At 41.7% G+C, this 14,088-nt stretch overlaps 1 pseudogene; it reads right to left on the bottom strand.

The window, feature by feature from the left end:
* Positions 1-10,099: 10,099 nt before the first annotated feature.
* Positions 10,100-11,484, bottom strand: LOC130019940 (C1GALT1-specific chaperone 1-like; annotated as a pseudogene).
* Between the last annotated feature and the right edge of the window lie 2,604 nt (positions 11,485-14,088).

Raw genomic sequence — 14,088 nt, 5'->3', positions numbered from 1 at the left:
ATTCGCCCTCTCTTCTCTGGAAAGAAGGATGGCGGCCGCATGGGAGCCTTGTGGACAGCAGGTATGAGCCGGGGGTGTGGGGGCGACTAAAACCTCATGGGAAGAGGGGCGTTCTGGTCCGTCCTTCACGCCCTACCGAGGTCACCAGTTGCCCCCCACGAGCGGCTCCCCAGCACGGCCACAGTCCCAGAAGCACAAGGACTTAATGCAGAACCCGGCAGCTTGGAGCAGAAAAGTGAAAGGACTATGCGTTAATCCAGGCCATCAAGTCTGCCGGAGGGGAAAGGGTGTTGCCCCATTCGCCCTCTCTTCTCTGGAAAGAAGGATGGCGGCCGCATGGGAGCCTTGTGGACAGCAGGTATGAGCCGGGGGTGTGGGGGCGACTAAAACCTCATGGGAAGGGGGGCGTTCCGGTCCGTCCTTCACGCCCTACCGAGGTCACCAGTCACCCCTCACGAGCGGCTCTCCAGCACGGCCACAGCCCCAGAAGCACAATGACCTAATGCAGAACCCAGCAGCTTGGAGCAGAAAAGTGAAAGGACTATGCGTTGATCCAGCCCATCAAGTCTGCCGGAGGGGAAAGGGTGTTGCCCCATTCGCCCTCTCCTCTCTGGAAAGAAAGATGGAGGCCACATGGGAGCCTTGTGGACAGCAGGTATGAGCCGGGGGTGTGGGGGCGACTAAAACCTCATGGGAAGAGGGGCGTTCTGGTCCGTCCTTCACGCCCTACCGAGGTCACCAGTTGCCCCCCGCGAGCGGCTCTCCAGCACGGCCACGGCTCCAGAAGCACAAGGACTTAATGCAGAACCCAGCAGCTTGGAGCAGAAAAGTGAACGGACTATGCATTGATCCAGGCCATCAAGTCTGCCGGAGGGGAAAGGGTGTTGCCCCATTCGCCCTCTCCTCTCTGGAAAGAAAGATGGCGGCCACATGGGAGCCTTGTGGACAGCAGGTATGAGCCGGGAGTGTGGGGGCGACTAAAACCTCATGGGAAGGGGGGCGTTCTGGTCCGTCCTTCACGCCCTACCGAGGTCACCAGTCGCCCCCCGCGAGCGGCTCTCCAGCACGGCCATGGCCCCAGAAGCACAAGGACTTAAAGAACCCAGCAGCTTGGAGCAGAAAAGTGAACGGACTATGCGTTGATCCAGCCCATCAAGTCTGCCGGAGGGGAAAGGGTGTTGCCCCATTCGCCCTCTCCTCTCTGGAAAGAAAGATGGCGGCCACATGGGAGCCTTGTGGACAGCAAGTATGAGCCGGGAGTGTGGGGGCGACTAAAACCTCATGGGAAGGGGGGCGTTTCGCTCCGCCCTTCACGCCCTACCGAGGCCACCGGTTGCCCCCCGCGAGCGGCTCTCCAGCACGGCCAGGACTCCAGAACACAGAAACCAATTTCTTAACTATCTGACTTTCAGTAGAAATACTTCCAGGGTCAATAGGTAAAAGAGCAGAAATCCAAAACCAACATTTAATTCTTGAACCCAGCCGTAGAAAGCAAATCACTTCACAATGCTTTTTCAGCATGTCTGATTTGGGGGGGGGGGGTAAACTCTAAATAATAGTGGTGAATCTTTTATTGAAACAATGAATCTAATCAAAGCAGATAGAGTGTTAACTAGAATTCATCCGCCTCACAGGGACGGGGAGGGGTGGGGGGTGGGGTTTTATTGGGGTTCTTCATGGTAAAAAATAAGTATTGGTAAAGGGAAATGTGTTTGATATTTGCATGACTGAGACATAAACCTGAAAGCTTTGTAACCTTTCCCACAGTGATTCAATAAATAAATAAAAAAAAATTAAAAAAAAAAAAAAGAGATGCTCCTTGCCCAAATGTTAGGTCATTAAACAGACATTTTTGTTTGTAATTTAGAATGTCTTTTTCATTCCTTACTATGACATTTTAAAATTTGTTTTGGGGGTTAAAGGGTGTTTGGAGGATCCTCCCAGGAGGGGAGATGCATGTCGAAAGTAGACTATGGACTGAACATGTTTGCCACTCAATGCCTCTTTTGCAGACCACAACACCCAAAAGGAGAGAGAGAACACAGGGGATTGCCCTGCCACAGAGACAGGGGGGACGGGGGGATGGGGGTGGGGGGGATATTATCCATGGTGGTGGAAAATGGGCACTGGTGGAGGGATGGGTATCTAATCATTGTATAATCAAAACCCAAGCACAAAAATTGTAAATCTACAACTGTACCTCATGGTGTTTCACTAATAAAAAAAATTGTTTTGGGTATCCTAAGTGGTTCGAGTCTCTGGGTGCCATTCCTAGCAATCTTTGCCAACCAGGCCAGATGGTTCAAATTTGGGTCCAAGGATGTAGAGTTGTTTAGGTACTGTGGTCCCACCAGGACCACTCTTCAGTGTTCAGGTGATACCTGATAGTTCCGGGGGAGTCATGTGATACCTGAATACAAAGTTGGGTCCTAGCCTATCCTTGCACAACACTGAACTATCTGTGATCACTCTCTGACCTCCTCAATATTTTTAATGGTTTTTCACTTTTTTTTCTTTCAAAGAAGTTTGCTTTTAGAAGTTAGGGGTTGTGGAAGAAGTTACTATGCCATCCAGAGTTCATATTTCCAGTTTTGGAAATCTTTTACAGCAAATACTGAAGTGGTAAATTAAAAAAATAAATTCATAGACGTGTCTAATGAGATAACAATAAATCCACGATCACGTGTCTCTCCAATAATGTTTTCCATATATTAGTTTTATAATTTTAGTCAATAGTCACATAGCTGTGTTTTCTCCATAAGATAGTTTCTATTTTCCCTAGTAGATCCCCTGAACATTATCTGAAGAGAATTTATTGTATTTTATTGTCTACTATGCTTATAGTGAACTTTGGGAGTTACAGGTAAAAAATCAGCATTATATACTTCCTAAACTTACACAATTTCAGTCCCTAGAAATGCCTACTATTAATCATTTATATTAAAATATCAAAATTTTGTCACTAAAATAATTATCACTATGTATGTAGAGGATTATGATCAAGCCAGAAAATTGTTGACATCTGAATTGCCTAAGTAGACTTGAAGGAAATTTTATTTATGCATATAGATGCAGTGCCAGTAAACACAGCACAGTTTATTTGGAAGTTGGATAGGAGAACACACATTTCTCTCTGTTGTGTTTTCTAAAGACCTATATGATTTTTGAAGCAGATAAATTAAAATAATTTTGCTCATTTATGTGATTTACTTAATGCTACTTAAGAAACTTAATAGAACAAATGTTGTAAATTATACTCAAATTGATGACAACAGAGAAAATGGATATATTTTCCTTCACGTAGCAATTTGCACTTTAAATACTGTTTATACTGATGTTATTTCTATTGCACTCTGGTTGCCAACAATAAGTCTCCTGGTTTGTTCAAAAAGGTGTAATGCTTTTATTTTGCAAAATAAAAATTCTCAAGTGATTCTTTGCATTAATTGTATAAATAATCAGTTTTTATTAAAGCTAGTAAGCCAGTTAATTATTTGCTTTTTCTAAGGATGTAGCTACTGTGTATTATTTTGAAAAAAGTGAATTAGTTTTGGGTTGGAGTGATAGTACAGTGGGTAGTGCGTTTGCCTTGCACGTGGCTAACCTGAGTTCAATCCTCGGCATCCCATATGGTCCCCCAAGCACTCCCAGGAGTAATTCCTGAGTGCAGAGACAGGAGTAACCCCTGAGCATCGCTGAGTGTGACCCCCCAAAAAAGTGAATTAATTTTGAGTAATTTCTACAGATAAATGGTACATCATTTATATAGTTCCAAAAGGAATGTAAAATAAAACAAATTACTTTTGTCTATCAGTAGCTCAGTTTTCAGTTTCAGTCAACTCCTATACATTTGTAATACATTTTTCAGATTATAAATGCTGCTTAAAAAATTTCACTGAAGCAGTGTAAAATATGGCTTTCAGCCTATGTTCACCAAACACAAACTGGTTATTGTTCAGTTCAGAATTTATAGAGTTGCACTTCTTAGTGGCTCTTTGCTAATCAACATATATATGCAGCCAAATGAATTCAACCATCCTGTTGCCAATGTGGTGTCGCCAATGTATTGAGCAAACTTTTGTCTGTGCTCAGAGAGTGGCATTCTCCTTGGAAAGCTCTGTATACAAAGGGACTTTTAAAAGATAAATTTGTAGGAGTGAAGTTCCTAGGACAAAAGGATCAGACTTCCACAATTTGGTAGACACTTGCAAATGCTCATTCTGAAAGGAGCCCAGAGGCACACCAAGGGAAAATGCTGAGACAGACCTGTTTGTTCTGAGAGTTCACCCAAAGTATCCAACATTGTGATGATTTGGAATCTCATTTAGTAAAGTAATATAATTAAGATACTCAATGGCATCTTGCAGTTTTTCTTAGAATTGTTCTCATTATGAGTAAAGTTTTAAAATAAGTGTCTGCCATAGAAGCTGGCTGGGTGGTGGGGTGGTGGGAAACTGGGAACATTGGTGCTGGGAAATGTACACTGGGGAAGTGACAGGTGTTGGAACATTGTTTGACTAAAACCCAATCATGTACACTTTGAAGCTGTGCATCTCACTGTAAATCAATAGAAAAAATTTAATAGAGCAATTTCTATTCTGTTATTAATAATCTATTTCAATCCATCCTTTTAAAATACCTATTGAGGGTGCCATTCTTTGCTCTCGGTCAATTTAGCACTCTCAGAAGTGTGGCTCTTCATCCGCATTTTTTTCTACAGCCATATTTGAGTATTTCTCACCTGCGAGAAAATATGTTGGGAAATTGACAACTGTTACCTTCATTTATTGATCAATTCACTGAGGGGTTTACAAGCATCTTTTGGAATCCTTGTCGCAATGCATTAATACCTTTATTTTGTGGAACAGTTTAACTAATCAGCCCGCAGCACAAAGAGGAATCTGTCGAGAAACAAGGGTCAGGGTATAAATACTGGCTTCTGCTATCACTCATATAAGTTATTGAACCTCAATTTCATTCTGTTTTCTTTTTGAGTCAGTTGGGAATGAAATGAAATGATTCATCTGAGCCATTTAACACAGAATTGAACACATTTTTTAAGTGCTCAGGATTGAATATTTTACATGTAAACACATAGATTAGTAAGGGTGCCATACCAGGCTCTGTGCTCAGGGATCATTTTTGATAGTGCTCAGGGCAAATATGCAGTGCCATGGATCAAACCAGAGTTGGCCCACATTCAAGGCAATCATCTAACCCCCTGTACTATCTTTCTGGAAGAGAGGGGTGGGGAAGTGGAGGGGGGGAAAGTAGTTCAGATTTAAGGTGCTGTGAAGAAATATCTTAAAGAACTGGAGAATTGTGGGTTCTTTGGTGGTGGTGATTGGGGAGGGAGTGCAGCAAGTTTGTATAGCGGTATAATAAATTTTAACCTATTGTAACTTCCTAAAGAATAAAATAAAATAAAATAATAAAATACCTATTGGGGTGCTGGAGTGATGGCACAGTGGGTAGGGCATTTGCCTTGCATGTGACCGACCTGGTTAGATTCCCAGCATCCCATATGGTCCCCTGAGCACCGCCAGGACTAATTCCTGAGTGCATGAGCCAGGAGTAATCCCTGTGCAATGCCGGGTGTGACCCAAAAAGCAAAAAAATAAATTAATTAATAAAATACCTATTGGTCTTATGGTGTTAGGAAATTTTTTATTATATGGTAATGACTGGCAGTTGACCCCAAGGAATTTCAAAGGGAGCAGGAATTCCTCCATTAAGGTTCATACTCACAACAGGGCAATTGGAAGGGATTTTCAAGGTGCAGGGAACTCCCTTAACCTATATATCTACATCACATTCCCCTAGAGATTTCACCACCTTTAATCCTTAAAGGGAAAATGATCGAACTTCCATCTTCTGGAGCAGCTTCCTGTTGACACAGAGACGCTGGCCCTGCCTGCACTAGGGGTGAAACCTCAAGCTATCTTAGTTTTTAATGAGCCCCAATGCAATGACCTGTGCCAGATATGACCCACACTGGGACGTATGTTCAACATGTGGGTTTCAGACAATAATACTAATGACCCTGTGGCTCAGGAAGATTCCTTATAGAAAAGGGGGCATGTGAGAAGCAGAAGATTCCCTCAGTGAGATGCTAGGAGAAGGGGAATATTAGAAGCAGCTAGCTCATCTCTTTTCACTCTCCTCATAAAAGTTGTAGGAGGCAGCTCTGGCCAAGAGGGATAAATGATTTAACTGAGTTAACTGGATCTGTCGCACAGCAGGTAGGGCATTTGCCTTGCGCGCGGCCGACCCAGGTTTGATTCCTCCACCCCTCTCGGAGAGCCCGGCAAGTTACCGAGAGTATCTCGCCCGCATGGCAAAGCCTGTCAAGCTACCCTGATGTATTCGATATGCCAAAAACAGTAACAAGTCTTGTAGGGTAACATTGCTTTGTCCTTCTTCCACAAGAAGCTTAGGTTTATCTGGTTGCACCCATTAATCTGGTTACACCCATCACAGTGCTCCAGGCACTTCCACTTCCATTGTGTTTATCTGTAAACAGTCTTCCCTATGCTCTCCTTCCCACCCAGTTAATCAGCTTTCCCCTTAATCAGACTGTTAATTTGTAAGATCAGTTTCCCAGAAATCTATGATTTTATATGTATGAATGAAATATTGCCTTTCTCCTCTCCTTATGCCTTATGAACATTTTACCTTAAAGTAATATCCTTTTTGTATAGATACAGAAAGAACGTTAACATTATGCTTTGTAACTTAGAATTTGACTGGCTTTGAATATTATTCACTCCCGGGCATCTGCTTTCTTGACTTAAGCCTCAGTTGCCCTTAGTTCCTAACACCTCAAAAGCAGGGTCCCAACGAGGGACTGAATGGACCCAGGGCAAGCGGTGAGCTACCCTGGCAGCGAAATTGGCCAGGCCAAAGTGCCACGATTCTTAACTATAAGTTAAGAGTTTGATCATAGACAAATGCTGTCATGATCCAAAGGTAACGACAAGACTAGGATCCTGTTAGGGGTGGGAAAGACTATCTGCCTGAGCACTATAGTCTGAGATCGAGATGGCCCTAGGAGAGCAATTCTATAAATTTAAGATATTTCTTACTGTATCCATACAAAATGATTTATATTATATATGCTTATATGCTTGTCGGACAAGGAGAGGAGAGACACACCCTTGGGATTCCGCTCTAGGGTGGATCCTCCTGCTGAGAAAGGATCTGTCTTAGGAGCGGCTTTCCCTGTGGCTAAGATTTCTACCCCTATTGATTTCTACCCCTATTGATTGTGACCACACCTATGTGTAATTGTTCCCCCAATTCCTCTTGGAGAGAGATATAATGAGACTGTAGATGGGGAATAGGGGAGCAGAGACAGAGATGAAGAAAGGATCAGAATAAACTGCTAATAATGCCAACCAGCCCGGCCCTCGTTCCTTCCTCCGCCTGACCATCGCCATCGACCTCCCCCGGGTGGGAGAAGGGTGAGAATACCGAATGTGGGCGGTGGGAGAGATAGAGCCACTGCTGTGTGTGTACTGCGTGCCCCCTTGTGTGAGTTTACACAAAGTCTCACAAGGGAGACGTTACTGGTGCCCGCTCGGTGTGCAAATCGATTTACAACAGGAGGAAAGTGGTACAGTGCTAATACTGATGTATGTATTGTTTCCTGTCATTTTTCCTGCTTGTTTTTTTCTCAGAAGGGATTTAAATTTCCCCTATATAGATATGAATTATTAGTTTTATTTTTATGTTTCTTGAATTTTGTGTCATTTTTGGAAAGTCTTGTCAACTCCTAAAACTGAAGAAAATAATTACTTTTCTTCTTCGTACTTATGGTGTCTTTCTATTTTTTCAAGCCTATGGTTTAGTTTCATTTTGTTCTATTTAAAAATGTTTTCTTTCTTGCCACCAACTGATATTGATCAAGAAATAAAACCTAAGAGGGGAATGGTGTAATTTCTCTCATAAGGCTGCCCTCTTGACAGGACATTATTTGTTAAATAGTGAATTTTTTTCAGTAATCCATCTTTATCTTTTGTAATGGAATAAAAATGATTTTTTTTTTACCATATTTGAAAGAACACAAAGTATTGACCTCCATTTCTCCTGATTCCCTTATCAGCATGTCAAATGCCTTTTCACTCTTAAATCACTGCAACTATGAGACAGTGAGAGTGAAGAAACTAGCAATCATTTTAATTTATTTTTTCACCTGTGATTTTTCGGCTACATTACTTTAAGATCAGGTTGCATATTGTAAACGAAACTCCTACTTTTATTGCAATGACAATGCACAAATATTTGTTCAGGAATAATTGGTGTCTTTGCATTCTGAGTTTCCCACTCTAATAAAAGCTTGAAACCCCATTTATAAGGCCTATGCTATGCCTCTCAGAAGCATAAAAATATATTTGTATAGAGTTTTCACATTCAGACGATTGAAACATAAAATTATGTTTCTCCTTTTTGGCAGATAATCCTGGCAATGGTCAGGCCTTATGCCTGGCTCTGCACACAGGAATTACTCCTGGCAGAGTCCAGGGGACCACGTAAGATTCTGGGGATTGGACTTGGGTTGGATGCATGCAATGCAGGCCCACTGTACTATTGCTCTGGCCTCAAGATAATTTTTTGGATACTTTTTAAAGATGATACTCATCATCCCTAGTATGCCTTCTAACTGGTTTTAGCTAACATTTGAAATCATTTCAGACTCAGTATTTCTTGAATTTCTATATATTTTTTGCAGTAGCTTTCTTGTGAATCTCTAATATTTTCTAAGTGTATAAGCACATAATGTTTAAAATATATCATCTCTTCCTTTCTACCTTTTAAGCCTTCTCTCTTTTGCTTAATTGGTAGGTAGGTTGCAAATAAATCTGGGTGGTTGTAGTTACATGGTTAACTGTCTACTATTTTTTGTTGCTTAACAGAAATTATCTTGTTACTTTGTACTTCTGGAGCCATAGCATAGTGGTAGGGAGTTTGCCTTGCACGCAGCCAGCCTGGCCGAGCCGGGTTCGATTCCTCCACCCCTCTCGGAGAGCCCGGCAAGCTACTGAGAGTGTCTTGCCCGCGTAGCAAAGCCTAGCAAGCTACCCATGACGTATTCAATATGCCAAACACAGCAAAAACAAGTCTCACAATGGAGTCGTTACTGGGCCCACTCGAGCAAATCAATGAACAGTGGGAGGACAGTGACAGTTACAGTGACTTTTGGACTGTTCTTGAAAGCAATTAATTCAATACACATTTTTCTATTTACTTTAAAGAAGCCTGTCTAGGTTTGTGACTTCACTTTCATATTTGTGATTTCTCTTTTATTACTTTACCATTTATTTGAAAATACTCTACTATTAAAACTGGAAGTTTAAATTTACTGGAGATAGTCACCTGTTGGGTTTAGATTTCTTGCTCAGGATTTTGCTATACCTTTTTTGCAGTTAGAAGTGTCTTACTTTTTTACAAGTTCATCAGTGAATTTAAAAGGACAAACTACTTTATTAAGCATGTCTAGGGACTTTTGACTTTTCATCTTCTACATGTTATTAATGAAAAGCCAAGGGTCAGAAAGATAGCTCAAGGGGCTGGGACATAAGTAAAAACCTCCCAGTTTCACCCCAATCACCATATAGTCCTCTGCACACTTCTGGTGTGGTTCCACAAGAAAAAATAAATGGCGCTAACACCTCCCCCTCCACTTCCACACACACACACGGAAACACACAGCTGAAAATTTTACGAAATCACAAAATCACAGCTAGAGATCCATTTACATATCTTAGATAGCTAAAAAGAAATTGTTTTGTAACTAGTCAGAAAAAGTACCACAGATTCTAATGTATGAAAATTAAAAATTATCATGAAGATAATATTTGTAAATATGTCTTTTATTTGAAAAATTATAACTCAAAACATTTTAGCACATTTGAAAATGTTATGTCTTAAGGGAACTCTGTTTAAAAATTCACTACTAGATTTTAATACGTAATTAAATCCTGCCACCAAATTAGAAAAAAAAGGCAAAAAATGGGGGAAAATACTGCTGTTTTACTACAAACAAAACAATGCCCTTCCTATTGTATGATCATACACATACATGCTTTTATTTCACTTCTTAGTCACTGTCAGAACCATTTGGAGATAAGAAAACCACCTCATCCTTGAAAATATGACCAAATGCCTTAGCTCCTTAGGTGATATACCTCATACATTGTCACATGCATCTATTGAGGCGACAGTCCATTAAAAGTAATAGCCACGTTAGAACAGCATCCTTTTGTTACCTGGTTATGACAATTCAGCCTTGCCTCTTCAATAAGAAGTCTTACAGTTTTGGTATTAAATGCATCTTTTCCTTTAGAATCGTCTGCATTCTCTGCAGACACGCCATGCCAGCATACTTCTGGCAGAAAATCAGCTGCATATCTACAGATAATGACCCAAACACCCCTTTCCTTTGAACACTTTCCAGGAACGACTAGGAAGCTGACTAGAAAGACTTTGTCTTTCCATTCATTCTCTGCTTAAGAGAATTTCTCCTTTCACACTCCTATACTCAAGGTCTCCAGGTTTTATAGGGTGGTCTAGATAGAAAGACTGGGATGGATCCTTTTTAAAAAATTTTTTAAAAATATTTTTATTAGTGAAACACCATGAGGTACAGTTGTAGATTTACAATTTTTTTGTGCTTGTGTTTCGATAATACAATGATCAAATACCCATCCCTCTACCAGTGCCCATTTTCCACCACCATGGATCCCAGTATCCCTCCCACTCCCATTCCCCCATCCCACCCTGCCTCTGTGGCAGGGCATTCCCTTTTGTTTTCTTTATCCTTTTGGGTGTTGTGGTCTGCAAAAGAGTCATTGAGTGGCAATCATGTTCGGTCCATAGTCTACTCTCAACATGCATCCTGGGAGGATCTGCAAAACACCCTTTATTTTGTGCTCCCTTCTGTATCTGAGCTGCCCTTTCCCCTAGAATGCCCGACTGGCCTCTAAGCCATGGAGTAATCCTCCTGATACTGATCTCGGCTATTCTTGGGTATTAATCTCCTATTTTGTTACGTTACGGGGATGGATCCTTTCTTGACAAAAACTACTTTAAGTATTCAATCACAGTGAAGATGTGAGGGACCACCAGGAATTATCAGTGGTAAGAGATACGCATACTTGCAAGCTTCCCCCAGCACCAACCGTAGGTCACTCTTTCCAGGTTAACAGGCTCAAACACTTTCATGTCTTTGAAAGTGCAGAACCCTGCTTTGCCACTGTGCATGGCCCATGTTGCTGCAGTCCAGAGCTGCAAATATTTAGATTTGACCAGGTCAGTGCCATGGACAGGCACGCTCTGATTGGACCACTCTTGCTCGCTGCCCAGAGCTCTTTTCGACTTGGAGTTTGTAAGAGGCGATGCCAGTGATGGTGCCTCGAGGGCACGACCTATCCTGATGGGTCCAAGAAGCGTGATGACGGCATAAAAGAGGCTGCCAAGCGCCATGTTTCAGAAACCAACCGCTTTCTGATAGGACTTTTCCGGAAACAAGGAGAACATCCAGGGATGCACAGCACAGGTGCAGAAGGCGGTCCTTGTGCATTTGCACAAGCACTCTTGGCCCATACTCCCGGTTATGCAGGAAGTGATCTCTTGTTGGTGTTGCTAGAGGTGGGCCATATGGGACTTTTTAAATGGTTGCCAATATTTTGCTTTAGCTTTATCTCACAGTTTATTATGTCTAGCCTTCTTTGCATCTCATAAGCATCGGATCTTGGGTAGGCTTGCCATGGGTGACATCGCTAGACCAATGTTTCTCAACTGGGGGCCAGTGTGAGCGTCCAGGATATCCCAAGGTGAAAATCATGTAAATGGGAGACTACAGCACAACACTTGGGGACCAATCAGTAGGACATGAGACCACAGAAAGAAAACCAGGCAAGAAGAGGGACATATACAGAAAAAGACAGAGAAACCCTTCTCTAGTCCATCTAAAGGGTGTGCCTGGGGGACTCTGCAGTTCTGGGATTGAACAGGCCTCCTGCTGCAGAGCATGTGCTCTGCCCTTTGAGCCAGTTCTCTCTGGCCCTTCCATTTAAAAATTTTTAATTTTTTTATTCACCCCACTTTTTATTGATTCATTGTAAGATACAGTTACAAAGCTTTCATGTTTGAGCTTCGGTCATACAATCATCATCCCTTCGCCAGTGCACATTTTCCACCACTAAGCCCCCCAGTATTCCCTCCTTCCCCAATTCCAACCCTTCCCCTGCCTGTGTGGCAGACAATTTCTCCCATACTGTCCCTCTACTTTGGTTGCATTCGATATTTTGACACCAGACCCACCACCACTCAAACCTGTAGAAAAGGCAGTGCTAGATGATTTGTTTTGTATTGCTTGTTATGGTTAGAATATAATGTCCAGGACATTCTGTGTCTCTTCCTGGAGCTTTAGTTTATAGTCTTTGGGTCTTGGCAGTTGATGAAATTACATGGTGCTGGGGGCAGTTTGTAGGTGTGACTGCCAAGTTACTGGAAAACTGGGGACCTGGGGGGAGGAGGCCCAGTACTGATCCAAGCGGGCTTGGAGATCTCAGTCACAGGTTCTTGCATACCTGGGTTTTCCTGCCGGTCTACTCTTGGGTGAGGTTCATCCCGTCTTGGGTGAGGCTTGTCCCCTCTTGTGGCCCTTCCATTTTAAATTGATATTATAATTCATTATTGTGTACCAAGTTTTGTTTATTTTATTAAAAATTACTCTTTGATTATTAAACTCATGTTGATTTCACCCTTCGGTCTCCATGCTCCGTGTTGGCTAAAGTCTTATCCATTTTTGATGAGTATTGAATCCATTGGGCTGACTACAGGGAGTCAAATATGTAGAAGTACTCAGAGCCTCAATATTCATTTGAACAGCAATTCTGCATTCAGAGTATTATAAGAAGCCATGCTGACTTTAGAAACAGATTGACTCTGGTTCTGCCCTTCATCACAATGATTTTGTGATCTTGTGCAAGTTAATTAACCTCCAGGAACATAGGTTCCTAGTCTGTAAAGTGAAATAATAATAGTTCTGCACACATTGGGCTGTTGTAAACACTTAGAGCATATGAACAGTTTAATGAATGGTTTAGTGAAAATGGGTGTAGAATACAGATGAGCATTACTGAGAATTGTTGCAGGATCCAGAAAAATGTATTACATTTTATATGTAATGTACAATTTATATGTAATATGTGCTACATTTTATATATCTAGATCTGGGAAGGTTCTTAAGAAGGACCAGGACATCTTGAATCAAAGGGGTCAGGTCACATCTTACCTGGACTTGGAAATAGCATGGCTCCTGCCTTTCTGATCCTCTTGGCCTTTTGTCTTTCTGTTTGCTGAATCCACGTTTTTCCCAGTGATCCCAAGCTATCCTTGCACAAGAGGGCTCTAGATGCTCTGTGTGAAACAAGTCTTGTGGGGAGGAACAAAAAGTACAAACGGTAGATTAAAAACTGTTAAATGTTCTCTCAATAGTCAACTGCACTTTTTCTATCTATCTATCTATCTATCTATCTATCTATCTATCTATCTATCTATCCATCTATCTATCCATCTATCTATGGCTTCTATATAGCCATGAAGAATTTGTGGCAGTTTCCATTCTGACTTGACCACTGAGATACTTTAACATTTTTCTCATATCCTGCAGTATTGATTAGTGTTTCTTAGACTATCCTTGGAAACCATCTGGGAATGTTAGGACCATATAACTAGCCTATAACTGTGGGAAATATGTTCTTTAGAATTAAGGAAAATCCGTTAGAATAGACATAGAGATAAGTATTATAGGTATTCCTAAAATCAGTGCTTTGTGATAAAGACAGATGCTATAGTAATAAACAAGCTCCCAATGGAATGCTTTAAAAGGTCAATTAAGCCAACATTCTTTTTTTTTTAATTTTATTGAATCACCGTGAGATAGTTATAAACTTTCATGTTTGGGTTACAGTCACACAATGATCAAACACCCATCCCTCCACCAGTGCACATTCCCCACTACCAATATCCCCGGCATACCCCCCCCTTCCCACCCTCCCTCTGCCTCCATGGCAGACATGA

This window comes from Sorex fumeus, unplaced genomic scaffold, assembly GCF_029834395.1.
Source record: "Sorex fumeus unplaced genomic scaffold, SorFum_2.1 ptg000010l, whole genome shotgun sequence".
Lineage (NCBI taxonomy): Eukaryota > Metazoa > Chordata > Mammalia > Eulipotyphla > Soricidae > Sorex > Sorex fumeus.
This window is presented reverse-complemented; position numbering and strand designations above follow the sequence as displayed.